The following is a 15,866-nucleotide window of genomic DNA, read 5'->3' on the forward strand; positions in this document are numbered from 1 at the left end:
ACACCCAATTGGATTGGGTGTTAAAATACCGAATCTGAAGGGCCTGTGGGACTGAAAGTAGTCCCACCTACATCCCAAATTAAAAAAAATCGGTAAAATTACTGATTCGGTATTTTTGCGATTCGGTAATTTTACCGAATCGGTAAAATACCGAATCGGACATAAAAAGGTCCCCTACATCTCAGTAGGCCAAATACCGGTCGGAAACGGCCGAAATCGGCCGTTTCCGACCGGTATTTGGTACCTACATCGGGCCCTAAATGCCCATGCGGCAGAATGTATGTTGGAAAAACAGAGCGCAAGGTGAAAACAAGAATAACGGAGCATAAGAGCAGGATCCGAAATGTGAATTTAACATCACCATTAGCTTTCCATTGGAGAGATGCAAATCATACTATCTCCCAGTTATGTTTCTTTATAATAGAACAAGTACCAATCAGGCCAGGCATTAACAATCACCAAAAACTGTTACAACGTGAACTATACTGGATCAAGAACCTTAACACGCTGTCCCCCACAGGGCTCAATGATAAATATGACTTATCATGTTACTTGTAAATACTCAGGAGGAAACAGGACTAATCAGAGCTGCAGCTAGTTAATAATACCTTGCGCATTCAGCAGGGACTACTAAAAATCAGTCGGGGAGTAATTTAGATGCCGGCATTAGGTAGGGTTATAAATACTTAAGAATCTAATAGCAGTTAACATAAGGATTGAATTAAAATTTGAACAGCTATTGATACCATATGATGTTTTGGATGTATTTACATTCGTAAATGTGCATGGTTTATATAATAATATTGTGAACATCTTATTAGAGTACATCACATTGCACACAGCACTTGACACACAGTAGCAAATACACTTTACAATTCAAGTAGTTTAACCAGGAAGTGACGTTAGTGAACATTGGTAAGAGGAGCTTAGAACTCGGTAACGTCGGTAGTGTATTCCTATTGTGATATTTAAAGCAGTATAAATCAGCACGTTTTGCAATTATGGATGGGTTAGTCGTGGTTTAGTTATCAAGAGGGCTGGTATACTTCCATGTTTTTGAGGTACCCTGTGAAGGAGTAGGAAAAGTAACACGGGATCGTAAACGAGTTTTTACAATATTTTACCACACCAAGATGGCGCCCAACGTAGAGTAGATTATTAGAAGAAGTATCAATGGTCATAGTCCTATGTTTATTTCATACCACCTCGTCGGGCTTTATAAACATGTGCACTGATGGCGGCGTAAGGCGGAGATCGGCAGCGTCTGACTCGGAGTAGCGGTTTCTCTTTTAACGAGCAACTTTCGGGAATACAGGTACAGAAAGCGGCGATTTTCAGTATAGTGGTGATAACGATTCATTGCGTGAGTCTGAGATAATGACACAAATCTCTCTGGTGTATTTTCAGATGAGATTCAAGACAAGAGAACTAGGTATGTACATAATCAAGCTGAGTTCCGGAGGTTACTTAGCAGTGAAGGAGACGTTAACCAAGCGCATGTAATTTGTTTTTGCAGTGGTATAATTTCGGGAATCAGAGAAAGAAAAATAGCGGTTACTGTGACATTGACGTGGTTACATCACTGTTGAGAGGTTGTTTCATTCAGGTATGAATCAAACATAAAACACATTAACAAAAACCTCCATGGGCATCAATACACGAACACTTACATTTTGAATATTTTTATTTTTTCACAGATTGGCCCCTGATGAAGGTACCAGTAAGGTGCCAAAATGCATTGGGCTCAGCATAAAAGTTCTATGGTCACATTATAATGTAACGCTGAAATAAGCATCTGAATAATAATGTTTCATTAGAAATGTAATTGTTGCAAATATATATTGTTTGAATATTGAATGCATTATGACAAATGGTGAAAATTATATGTTGGATTAAAAATAATCTGCAGCAACAGTAAAGAGTGGTGATTAGATTGCATAAGCAAATAAATATGGACAAGGTGCGGAGCACCAAGTGTACAGTGCGTGATTAGATGGGCTAGTACACCCATCATAACTGACAATTTAACACAAAGGAGTGACTATCCTTATTAATCACAGCACCATTTGATTAACACAGTTTATTTTGAACATAACGGAGTGCTCCTCACACACCAATAACTACAAAAGTGTCCATTAGGGACACGTCTGCTTCGGTAATGGGGTACATGTGTTGGGATGAGTGAGGTCTTAGATGGTGATGGTTGTCATATAAGATGACTCGGACCCCGTCTGGCGAGCATCTGATGGTCGCTCAAAAATGTTTCAGCAGATTGAGACCCATAATGGCGTCTGGGGTATTGGAGGAGAGGAGAAATGTTGTGTCAATGATATTATCTCCAAGATCAAAAGGGATCAGTTTGGACAAGGGGGCAGTGGAGGGCGTACCATCAAATCCTATTGATGTCACGTGTGAGCCAGACAAGGTTGCCCTTGGAATCAGTCGTTTATATAATGCACTACGTGTTGCTCCCGTCTCTACCAGAAATGCTGACTTCGTGCCCAGGACCTTTGCAGTAACATAAGGGCCCTGCTGGTCAACATAGAGCTCGACTGGATCCCTCCCTTGCCCTTAGCAGTCCTATGCAAAGTCGTACGTGTTGTCGTAGTCAGATTGTTGGTACTGATTCTGTCGGGACGGTCAAATGCATTTGCCCTACCTGGTCTCTCTTCACTGGGGTCGTTTGCGTACCCTCTTCCACGTCCTCTACCTCTCAGTCCATTTGTTGATTCTCTCGCCCCTTTTTCCTTATTAATTCCTAACAGGATCGGGCATTGGGACTTCCAGTGTCCGTACCCCTTACAAAATGTGCACTGGTCCTCCCCCAAGTCCCGACGTCCAGCGTAGGGTGCGCATACAATATTTCTGGGTGGTGGTGTTCGAGGGGTATTTGCTGATATCCTCCCTTGTATTGTTCCTTTCCTGTGTTCACTCCTTGTAGCTGTGCCATCATAATACTTTCTTTTAAATCTTTCTTTTTCTTTTCAGTGGCCCTATCATTTCATTTTTTCTGGTGCTCATAGTACTGGTGTAATCAAAAAATCCCAAGGGGTAAGTTCCGAACAAATAAATATCATCCACTCAATCTTGTGACCTGTAGGCTTTACAATAATCACTCTCTCTACAAACTACAATATTACAGATGTGGTGTTTTTGATTACCCGTCCTTGTTCTATGAGGTGGCGGAAGACTTCCAGGGTATAGGAGAAAAGTTCCACCATATCACAGTCATTTTTTTCTCCTGTATCTACCTTTCTGTATAGAGTCATGAGTCTGTCATGCCCTATATTCTTGTATTTTTCCTCATAAGCCGTGAGGGTGTGGTAACAAAAACGGACGACAAAGTGTCGCCCTTGATTGTCGACGTTGGAGTTACATATATCTGTTATGTATTCTTCTGCTTCCTTCCTGACTACTAGGGCTTTAACGATTTTCTCAATACCTGCTCGCTCAGTCTTACTCAATCGTGGGATTCTTACCGGCCCTTTCTCTTTTGCTTCGGTTCTTACTGGTGTGTCGTCTGACGAGGTATCAGGCACGAGAGGCTCAGTCGACGCAGAGGCCGTGGATCCCGAGGCCCTGGCGCTACCTTCGGTTATGTTCTGTGATTCTTGGTGTTGCATTAGAGGATGAGTAGAGGCATAAGGAGGTGGCATGTAGATGATCGGTGGACCTAGGAGTAAATCATTGTTTATCTTTTGTTTCAATGGTAACTCAGGGTAAAGAGCTGGGGGCGCTCCGACAGGGTACTGACCCGAGATCTCTGATTCTCGCTCCTTCCTAGCATTCTCTCTTTCCTTAATCTCCTCCTCTAACTTTTTACCAGCTAGATGAGCTGATTTCTGTAGTTCCTTATCTATTCTTGCTTCGTCTTTCTTCTTTCGCTGAATTGTTTCTTTTCGCCACATGCCAAGACTGTCAAGCATAGTTGGCGTATTTTTCTTTTCGTGAAGAGCTTTCTCTAACACTTCTATTTTAGCATGGTCAAAAGATCCCATCAGTGGCCACTGATTTTTTTGATCTTTCTTAGTGTGTTTATGCCATAGTTTGCTATAAGCTACAGCAAGTAGTCCATATTTTACATACATGTCCTTATTAGGGGTGCCCTCCGGTGGAGCCGGATGACTCACCTCTAAAAAACTGTCCGGGCTGAACCAATTACCAATCAGTGGGTAGAAGATAGGCATGATGTATTATCGGTCAATAAAAAATCTCAAACAATTGTGGACAAAGGTCCGCGCTACCTATCCTTCGCTGTCTGCAAAGAAAGAGAATATTCCTATTCTTCGTTGTTTGCAAGCAGGGAATACCTCAAAAAGAACCAAATATCCTTTAGAACCAAAGAACCAAAAAGAGCGTAATACTAGTATTTCAATCCAATACAAACAATGAATCAATCAGACATATAAACCATCCTACCAATCAGATGTATAAACGTCCTACTCCACCTTACCCGGACCTTTTGGACAGTTCTTCGTCTTCCACTTCCAGCGCCCGATCGTCCTCTGTTCTCTGTTTTTGCCGCGGCATTCCTGTGGGATCCCAGTCAGGACCGTAGATCACTCGAGAGAGAGGTCCGTTCGGAACCGGTGAAGTTCGGATGATCGGCTGCCAGACGAGGGTCTCTTTCAGGCAGGTGCACTTTCCCGATCGTTGCAGTCGTTCACTCCGTCGTTAGGACCTCTTTACCGGACCTACGTGTCGCTGATGGGCCACGCGTTGGGACGCCAATTGTGAAAAAGCTGTTTTTCTCTAGATATCACCAAACACCGCTTGGCGTTAGTCGCCTCTGATTCACTTGGTCATTAGCTAATCAAATAAAAAGGCAGGCGCTGGGAACTGGAAAACGAGAAACAGGTTTATTTCTCCAGAGGAGAACACGTCAGTTCGGACAAACAAAATGTCTTCTCGAGGTGCTCTAACTGCATCTCTGTGGCATAGCCTTTTATACACAATCTCAACTCTTTATTGCAGGGTAACACATTCCTGACAATAATTTATCACTTCCCCGGAATCCCCGCTTCCAGCTAGTTCCCACACATACCCAACAGCAAATGTCCCCCACCCTGGTCTCAGCAGGTGATTGTTATCGCGCAGCTGGGCATTCCGGCAGGGTCTGAAATATGCGTAATCGGTCAGATCTAGGAGGGTTGTGGCATTGATTAATTCCGATCCCTTTGATGGGGAGCAAGTTCCTAATGTACGGGGGCAATAAACTGTATCCGCATGAGCTGGTTATTGCCTGGGACCGGATCGAACATCCAGGTGAAGGGGAGGAGGTTATCGATGGGCCTGTTCGAGCGTGGGGGATGAAAGGGCAAAGGGGTTTGGTACGGGAAGTGGCTCCGGTGCTGGGTTGAGTGAGGATGCTTTATGACTCTAGCATGTGTGCTTGGGGGTTTTCAGAGCGTGGGGGATGATAGCGAGGTCAAGATGACGCGCTGGTGATCGACAATGGACGAAACGGCAGCGGTATCTAAAAATGGGTGCCGCTTACGTGCATACAGTGGCTCTTATTAGGCAAGATTGCCCCCGGCGATGTTCACGTCTGTCGATTATATTTTAACACCAGTGGGGACCCAGAAGGCACGCTGGTGCCAGCGCAATTGCGCACTTTGGATTCTGCTGCAGTGGCAGCCAGCCCTGACATTTGGGACATAGGGCATTTGAGCCCTCTGAGAAGGCCAGTTGGCCAGGGGGTCAGTTGGGTTGGTAAAGAGCTAGGCCCTAACGTGATTTATGTGGTGCCGAGGACAAATGTGATTTATGTGCCATGATTTATGCCTCTGATGTTTATTTTTAGGATGTTATTCTCTAATCTGAGGTTTATGCTTATGAGGTTATTGCCTAATGTGAGTTCTTCTTATGAGGTCATTGCATACTGTGTTTATGCTTGTGAGGTTATTGCATATGGGGAACAGCGTTTACAATGCAACTTTTACAACGCAGTACCTTTACGACGCAACCATTACAACTCAAGTCATTACAACAACTTGCGCTGGGGGGCGCACTAGGATAGGGAATAGTTTTAATTTACTATCCAACACCTTCCCTACTATCCACACGGACTGGAGTTGGAATAGTAAATTAAACTATTCACTATCCAGCGCAAGTCGTTTTAACAACTTGCGTTGTAAAAGTTGCGACGTAAAGGGATGCGTTATAAAAGCATGCGTTGTAACGACGTACATCCTTGCATACTGTGTGTATGCTTGTGAGGTTATTGCCTCATGTGATTTCTGCTTATGAGGTAGTTGCATAATGTGTTTAGGCTTATGAGGTTTGCGCAGAATGTGTTTTACGCCTGATGTAAATGTAAATGTAAATGTGGATGCACTTGTAAAGTGCACTGTGACTCCAAGGAGTATCCTGGCGCTGAAGACCGCTGGGGAACCCGTTCTGGTTTTCCCTGTGAGATGGTCCCTTTCTGGGTATCTCCAAGGTGAAACCAGGCATCCCCAGCGTCTGTGGGGGGCCGTTGTAGAGATGAGGCAAGCTTAATGCCCAGAGTTACCGAGTGTGTTCCCTGGTGAGAGTAGGCACCGAGGCGAGAATTATCGAGTCCGTTTGACTCTGGTCCTAGACCCTGCAGCGTCGGGAATTGAACCCTGGTCCCGGGCCGTTCTCTGCTTACGGGCCAGCCACCTCTAACCAGTGAACAACACCACTCCACTATGTGATACTGATTGCATATGATTTATGTTGCAGGATATAATGCTGAGTACAGTGTCTTGCCAGTCATTACTGGTTGTGTTCTACATTTACTATTTGTGCTTGTGATGGTTCTGACAGTGGCCCAATTGGCTCTGTCATGTGTATATAATCCCCTGTAAATATTGCTAAGTGCCAGTTGGCACAGTGTATATTGTGTGATTACAATTGTAATGTGTTTTAGATAATACAAAGGCTATTTTTATATATAACCTTGTGTGGAGTTCCTTTTGTGGTGTGCCTAGTTTGTTGCTGCCGTGTGTGTTGCGCAAACGCTTTACACATTGCCTCTGGGATAAGCCTGACTGCTCATGCCAAGCTACCAAGGGGGTGAGCAGGAGTTATCTTCAGCGTGTAATTCCCTTGCCCTGACTAGAGTGGTGGTTTCTGCATGGCTTTGGTGCAAAACTTGGCCAACCAGAAATCCCATTTCTATCAGCAAGCAATATCAGAACACAAGCTGTAGAAAAAAAAAACATTATACATTGTGCTTCATATCCGGGAATGACAGCTTAAACATGTGATTCAGAGTTTACACATCATTTAAATATTAAGAGAACTAGCCTGTTGTGTGCCAAGCCAAGGACAGCCCTTATAAACATAGAATGGAGTATGTCAACCTTGGGGCACGGTTGGTACGCTGCACAAGGGGAGTTGATGCAGAAAAGAACAAAGGCCCTATTTAAAAATCGTCCCTCACTATTCAGTACATTAAAGGTTTTTTTACACTCACTAAAAATGAGATGTTTGGCACTGGCTGAAAGTGTCTTGCCAATGTGCAGTCAGTTTTATAACCAGTTCTGTCACCTAATCCCATCCATGTATCCTGTATGTGATTGTGTATGTGACTATTGCAGAATATGCACTGTATGTATAAGCGTAGCAGAGTGGTGAAGGCCTGTGAGTTCCATTGTGGACATCCCAGTCCTGTTTATGTACACAAGACGGGGGTGATTTTTTCCCCAGACAGTGTAAGTGTATAAGAATGCAAGAGGGAGGAGACCGAGACAGTGGAGTGAGGGCAAAGAAGACAAGGCTCCTACAGAAATAAGATTAGGTGCTTCCTGGAGCACTGCCACTTGGTAGATTGTCAGGGTGAAGGAGGCTGCAGTCTGTTGGTATCTGGAAATGAACTATGAGAAGTGGAGATTGGAACCCCAAAATGTATCATCTGCCAAGCAGGCAGACAAGCTGTGTGAAGAGAGGAAGCTCTGCAAGGCTACTGCCAGCGGCCAGGACTGGGTGCCAAGGCCAGCTAGTCTCCTTGCTGGGTGAGGGAACTACAACCAGGAAATCCAAGACCACCTGCTCTGGAGCCTGGAGCACGAGTACCTGAGTGTCTGTTAAGACCAGTGTGGAGTGTGAGGAAGAGGAGAATGTTGGAGGAATATGGTCCAGTGGGGAGGCCTGTCAAGAGGACTCGCGGTGCAAGGTGTGAAAAGACGGCTGCTGCACCGAACCGGCCTTTGCCAATGCTCAGAATCAGGTTGGCGACTCCTATTTGCCTGGAGAGGCCCCCCTTGAAGATGTCCCTGAGCTGTATGCCATCCGGAGAGGGTGAAACCCATACCGCATCATTGCAATGGCCCCGTATTCCGGAAGGGGGCGCCATGGAATTTACCTCTGCCAACAAGTATCAACACCTCTACAGGCCTTAGAATTAAAATTGTATGCCAGGAGGGGCCAATGTAGTGTAGACTGCCATGTAGTGGAAACTGGCACCTTGTTAGCAGGTACAGCTGCCACTCCATATGCCAGGAGTGCTGCCCGTACTGAGTGAGCTGCGAAGGTCAGGCCACCGCCAAGAATACTGAAACGCTATGACCCCCAGAGTCAAACCGAGCCTTGAGGACTGCCCTCACCTGTCCTGTGGACTGACGAGCACTGGGACCCGATGTGGAGAACCAGGATCAACCTCACCTCCCTCGTTGAATGGCATTGAATTTACCTTGTCGACTGAGCACAGGAGCTTCTCTAATCACTGCTGGAGTTGGCCATGCATGCTCAGGGAGAGCCTGTGCCTGCTAGGTTCTGCCATGTGTCCCATGTGTAGCCCATTTAGATCGAGCAGGACTGGAGCTTTTCATTGCCGCCAGAGCCTGGAGGCGCGCCTGGACTCCTCCCCTGCCTACCTTTATTTCAAAGTCTGCTCCTTTTCACCTAGGCAGATTCACCCTGATTCACGATGTATTGATCGACAACCCTGATGCCCTCACAGTACTGTGCCTGTGCACGCAAACAGCCGGCATTCTACTGCCCTCCGCACCCCTCACGGTACTGTGGCGACATCCCCCCTACGACCCAACTCGACAGAACTCTGCTCTCTTGAGGTTTTTTTGTGATCATGCCTTGCATGAATCCTGCCATTTTTAGATGGTTCCCTTCGATACCCACGACCCAGATCGGCCATATTGTTGAACATTGTCCTTTCCTTCATTCCACTGGACTCCATCCTGTCGACCTTCAAACATTTCTCTTTTGCTGGACTGCCTTACCTCTAACTCCCCCTCAGGTCCCCCTCGCTCCTCTCACCTATCTCAGCCGCTGACTCTGGTCCACCCCCAGCTCTCTCTACCCTTTTGATGTTTAATTTTTTCAGTTCACGCCACCTACTAATTATGCATTCTCCTGTAATAATTATGCTTTCATCAGTTACCCTTATCCGCTTTTCACTAATAACACTTGTTTTTTTTACTGTGTAATCATTGTGCAACTAATGTGTAATTTTTGTGCATTGCAACTTCGCTGTTCTTTGTGTTCCTGTGCAATGGTTTCTCACCGGCTCAACGCCCCCCGCTACTCTGACACTCTCTGAGTACACCTGTTAACTATCCTGACAGTGGAGTCCGAGCATTATTTCCGACGCGAGGTGGAGCTGCTTGCTTCAGCTATTGAGGAGATCGGCCCTAGTTTGTCACCTCTGGCGTCACCTACCCAGCCTGACATTGTGTAATTGGGTACAGCTTCTCCCCATCTCCCCGTTTCTCCCTTCCCTCCCTGTCCCATGACGAGTTTTCTGTAACTCTGCCCTTTTTCTGTGGTTACTAAGTTTTGATTGCTTTCGACAAATGTAACATGTTAGCCTGTAACTCTGATCCTCATTGTGAAACCTATGTAAAATGTGTAACTTGCAACTCGCTGTTCCTTTTGTAAAGCACTCTGATACCTACAGGTATAGCCAGCGCTATATAAAACTCAAGATAAATAAATAAATAAATAAATAAAATGTGCCCGCGTTTGGGCCACCTGCTGACAATCTGAGGCTTCTTCATTGCTGGAGCGGTAAGACTTGTTACGGGCCTACTGTGCCCTGGGCTCTTTGCTGTAGGTGCTGCAGCACCAAAGACACTTGATTACTTTCTAAGAGTTAGAGTGGACCATTGAGTAAGATCTACTAGTGAGTAGTCGTTGGATGCTGTCACCAGTGAATGTGGAATAACCCCAACCACATTGCGAGGAACGGGTGGGACAGACCCATGGGGCAGGGATTCACCAGTGACACACTTGAGCCCAAACTCAAGGGGATTGTGTTATTGGTTATGAAAGTTGTTATACATCTTTGAATGCGTAGAGTTAGAAACAAAATACTTCTTTTTAATGTGAAAATAAGTATTTGACTGGACAAGGACTTATTGACATTGCTGTGTGCTGTTTGAGTTAGGAGTCATATTCACTAGCCTGCATGTACACTTACTCCTCCCCCGAGTGAGCCTTGGTCTGCTCGACCATAGCTACAACTGAGAGTCAAGTAAGTGCAGAAGGGGACGTAGCCCAGCTGTTCGGCACCCATAATAGATCGTACCCCAGGACATGGGGAGTAAAAGGTCTCACCCCCCATGGTTGGGCCCAGTAACTTCTGTGTGCCCGTGGCCCTCTGAAAGGGGTTTTGATATCTACCCATCCCGGTGTAGGGTGTCTGGGCACTCTACATCGCTCAGAGAGACCCAATAAATCATACAAGTCTCTAAAATAATATACAGGAAATGTTACTTAAGAAAATGGGCGTTATAAAGTGTGGGAATTACATATTGTTCTTACTTGGACATATCTTAAGAGCAAAGTCATGATATAGAGGGTAGCGTAGTTATAGCGGATGACTTTATTTACAAGATTTTATTAATTCCCAGAAGAGTCCTTCTCTGCAAACTTAAAATAACAGACTGAGAAAAAACCAACAACAATCTAAACCCATGAATTACAGTTTGCACACAGCTCCTTGGTGCCAGTAAATAGAGCACAGTTATAGAATCTAATAAAAGTAGGGAATTCAGTTGGTGCTGTATCCAAGTTGTAGTTTTATTTCCATTCCAATTTCATAGGATAAGCAGTAAGATAATCCAAAGGTTACAAGGTACAAAGTATGAAGCCCCACTGGGAGCAGCAGTCCTGCTCAGCCTCCAGAGATGAACTGACACAGACACTTAAACATAAACAGAGGCAATATTCCGTGACATCACAGAGACTGGCTGAGCAGCAGAGAACAGGACAAAGTGAATGGACAGAGAAGAGTAGAAGGCAGGATACCACACCTCCCTCCCTAACGGAGACAATAAGCAAAATTAAGGAGGCGAGTGGCACGAAAAAAGAACATATAACAGAAGCGAAAGGATTTACGAAAAACACTAAACACACACCTAACACACTTCCCCCAATGCACACGAGAGAGAAGTGTAAATAGAAACAATTTCAAGTCCAAAAATAGACAATGCAACTTATGCAATACAATGTACAAGTTCAAAAATAGACAATGCAACTTATGCAATACAATCTATTATAATTGTACATAAAATGGAGTGTAAAGTGCCTCCAAACTCAGAAATGTGAGCTACAGTTATGCTCTACATAAATTAACAGGAACAGGATGAAGCGTAAAGTGCTCCCCCAATCTCAAGGCGGACTAAATTAATGTCCTTCACAATTTACACGTAGGGTGGAGCGAAGAGTGCCCCCCAAAACTTAGTAAGGTGGACTTTTAAATCATGTCCTACACATACTTACTTGTAGGGTGGAGCGTAAAGTACCCCCTAAAGCTAACAAGGTGAGCTAAAATCATGCTCTACACTAGTTAACACCAGAAAGGGTGGAGTGTGCCCCCCTAAAATCTGTAAAGAGAGCTTAAATAATGCTCTACACAAATAACATAGGTGAAGAAAGAACACCACCAGTAACAAGGATTGAGGACTGAAATCACTCAGCTACAGTACACAGAAATAAGAATTTAAATGCTCAGGAATAATCAAATGGATTGAGCATAAACAGCAAGAAGGACATAGAATGCTCAGCTCCAGCAAATATAAACAGAATGGGTGCGCAACATGCTTGAGCACCAAAAATAGCCTCAATTCTAACAAGAATGAAACGTAGTAAGTATAAACACTGAGAAATAATAATGTCACTAATAAGCAAATAATCGGAAAATAGCTGCAGTTTAGGATGTAAAGTTTAGTAATCCTAGCACTGGCAAAATTATGGTAAAATAAGAGCATACGATTTAAACTCAACATGGCTCTGCACAAGTAATTAGATAGGATACCATGATAGTGTCAACACTAGCAAGTATAAAAAATGTTACATATGCAGGTTTCAAAATTAGTGGAACATAGTAAACATGTAGCACATTGGTGTAGTGTTAGCGCTCTAGCCGCGCTAGCGTGTGTGTGACGTAATACGCAAGGGGCTAGAGCGCGACGGTGTGCGCATGCGCGAACGGCGGTTCGCGCCTTGGCAGAGCTAGTCGGAGCGCGACACCAGTAAGACACCCGGCGCTCTTCCTGCATAGTTTCTTGCTATAATAAATCCTTTGTACCACCATCCCTGAGCAGTGTGGGTATTTGGGTGCAACTCTGGGACTCCACAGTGGCGACGAGGGTGGGATCTTTCCCCACAGACACAACCCTGGAAAAAATAGTGGAGGAGAAGGAAGAACCTGGGAAGCGCCAACTGACACGACTAGCCTATAGAAGAAAGGTGAAGGTGGAATATCACTGAAGGAATAAGAGTGTTCATGAATAGCGACGACACCTCGACAAGCAGCCGATGCTGACGTCTTCAAGCAAGCTCTAGAAGACCTAGACGCTCACTACCGCCCAGTGGTATGTGTCTCCATTGATCGGTTCAACTTTCAACAGAGGAAGCAAGGAGAAGGAGAATCGATTGACTACGTAGCAGCCCTAAAAAGACTAGCGGTCACGTGCAAGTACGGGACGCTTGAAGAAGCCTTTATCAAAGACCAAATTGTGATGCACACCACCAATAAGACTGTACAGGACAAGCTGTGGGCTCACAGAGAAGCGAGGTTAAAGGAAGTAATTGCGATGGTGAAGAAAGCCGAGCTCTCAAAGCGTTGTGCCGAAGCAGCAAAGAGAGAAAATGCACAAAGGATCATGGTCAACAAGGTAGATGACGCCGAGCCATCGGGAAGACACAAGATGGCGCCTGGAGACAGCAGAGGAACCAACAAATGGGCGGGAAGACCAGAACAGTCGGGGAAGCAGACCTCGTACAACAAGTCCACGTGCTACAGATGTGGAAGCTTTAACCACGCAGCCCAAGACAAACGCTGCCCAGCTTTCCGCGCATAATGCATGTTCTGCGGTCTGATGGGACATTACGAGAACGTATGTCATGCACCGTCTGTTCAAAGACGTCGAAGGCATCCAGTACTTTCAGGACGACATCTTGATAATGGGGAAGGACCGTAAAGACCACAACATCAAGTTGAACAAGGTACTGGGCGTACTTCAGGAGAAAGGACTGAAGACAGAGTGGGAGAAGTGCAGATTTGGTATGACGTCCGTCACCTATCTGGGGCACGAGATAAGCGAGCAAGGGATCACTCCCAAAAGAGAGAATGTGGAGGCAATCTGCGATGCCAGAGCTCCAGCCAACAAGGACGAGGTGCGGTCATTCCTAGGAATGGCCAAGTACTACAGCAAGTTCGTCCAGCACTTTGCCACGAAAACTCACAAGTTGAGACAACTAATAAGAGACAAAACAACGTTCCAGTGGGACGATGAAGCGCAGAGAGAGTTTAAGGAACTGAAAGAAAACATCAGCCAGGCCGTGCCCTTACACGGACATGACCCCTCAGGGGAGACAATTCTCAACACTGATGCCAGTGAAAAGGGCTTGGGAGCAGTCCTCGCACAAGAAAGAGAAGACAACACCGTAGAGACACTCAGCTTTGCGTCCAGAGCCTTGTCTCCTACTGAACAGAAGTTCAGCGTGATTGAGAAGGAGATGCTGGCAGTCACATGGGCTATGGGGAAGTTCCGACAGTTCCTGTGGGGTATGAGGTTTCGCTTATAGACTGACCACAAGCCTTTAGTCAAAGTGCTCACCTCAAGTGGACAAGCCACTGCCACCCCGCGTATAGCAAAGATGACTCTTAAACTGTTAGAATACACATATGATGTGGAGTACATTCTGGGGACACACAACAAAGTGGCAGACTACCTCAGTAGGGCCTCAGCCATGGAAGGAGCGCCCACCCCTATTGCAGAGAATGAGGAGATGGTAGCGGTGATGGAGGACACAGAAAAAGCCATCAGCATACAAGAGTGGGAACAGGCATACGAGAAGGACGAAAACATAAAAGAAGTCAAGAAATATCTTGTCAAAGGTTGGCCAGAAAAGACAAAGTACTCAAACCGTTAAGACCAGCGTTGGGGAGATTTGACCAACCCCGCAATCCCTGGGAAGAAATTGCAATTGACATTCTAGGACCGAAATTAGACAGCCAAGGGACAGCCAAATATCTGTGTGTCTTAGTGGACAAATATTCCTAATGGCCAGAAGTACAAGTGCAGGAGGAGATGGACTCAGACATAGTAATTAAATTTCTCACCTCAGTGATCCTAAGAGAAGGCATCCCGAGAACGATTCTAACAGACAATGGCCCGCAATTTACATCTGAAAAATGGAACCGATACACGGAAAGAAACGGAATCAAACCCAAACACACCTCAGTGTACCACCCGGCAACCAACGGACAGGTGGAGAGATTTAACCGAGTCCTCATGGGGTCTCTTCAAGCTGCCATCATGCAAGGCAAGGACTGGGAAGCAGAAATCCAAAGGATGATGTGGGCGTACAGTATCATCCCCACCCCCACCTCCACAGGGTATAGTCCCTTCAGTATCCTACAGGGAAGACACCCGTTTACGAAAGACAATGTGGTATGGAGAGAAAAAACTATCACCAGTAAATGGTCGCCGGCTGCGGTCCAGCATAATCTGGAGAATGCCCAGAAGGTGTACTCAGAACATTACAACAAGCGAAGAAATGTAAAGGAATCTGCTCTGGAGAAAGGGGAATGGGTGAGAGTCAAGCAGGCAGTACTGAGAAAGGAGAGAGCAAGTATAGCCCACCCCTACAAGTGGAAGAAGTGTATAGCAGAGCCGCACTACTCAGCGACGGAAAGGTGTGGTCCCAGGATCGCATGGCGAAGATCAATAAAATTGTGCAGTGGCTGGAGGAGGAAGGGAGTAGCACTCCTGATCAGAGACTGGGAAGAGAGGTAGAAGAAAGAGCGTCAGACAGCGAGAGCCATGGAGGAGAAGACACGTGCATGGAGAGAGAAGTTCTGGAAAGACAGAGTGTGAAGGAGACACCAGCAGCTAAAGTAGCGACGCCCAGGAGAAGTGAACATGGTCAGAGGAGAGAAGAGTGGGGAGCCCCGTGACCAAGGGTGTCCGCGAAGCTGCCACACCGGTAAGGCGCACGTGTGCTGGAAGAGTGATAGTTAGGCCTGCACACCTCAGAGGACTTTGAACTGCATTTAAACGTTGTATAAAAAGGAGGAGATATGTAGTGTTAGCGCTCTAGCCGCGCTAGCGTGCGTGTGACATAACACGCAAGGGGCTAGAGCGCGACGGTGGGCGCATGCGCGAACGGCGATTCGCGCCTTGGCAGAGCTAGTCAGAGCGCGACACCAGTAAGACGCCCGGCGCTCTTCCTGCATAGTGTCTTGCTATAATAAATCCTTTGTACCACCATCCCTGAGCAGTGTGGTTATTTGGGTGCAACTCTGGTACTCCACAATTGGCAAGAGAGATAAGCATAATTAGGATAAAATAAAGTATACACTAGGTAAAGACATATTATAGATAAAGGTTAGGAAAAAATAAGAATAAATGTAATTTTCGCTTTTAAAT

General features: G+C 45.6%; 1 protein-coding gene across 1 annotated transcript in view; it reads right to left on the minus strand.

Annotated features, from left to right (window-relative positions):
- Window positions 1-15,866, minus strand: part of LOC147724879 (alanine aminotransferase 2-like) — a 386,240-nt gene that overhangs the window by 292,264 nt on the left and 78,110 nt on the right. The gene's annotated exons all lie outside the window — the stretch shown is intronic.

The sequence above is a fragment of the Lissotriton vulgaris genome, chromosome 4_1 (assembly GCF_964263255.1).
Source record: "Lissotriton vulgaris chromosome 4_1, aLisVul1.2, whole genome shotgun sequence".
NCBI classification, from domain to species: domain Eukaryota; kingdom Metazoa; phylum Chordata; class Amphibia; order Caudata; family Salamandridae; genus Lissotriton; species Lissotriton vulgaris.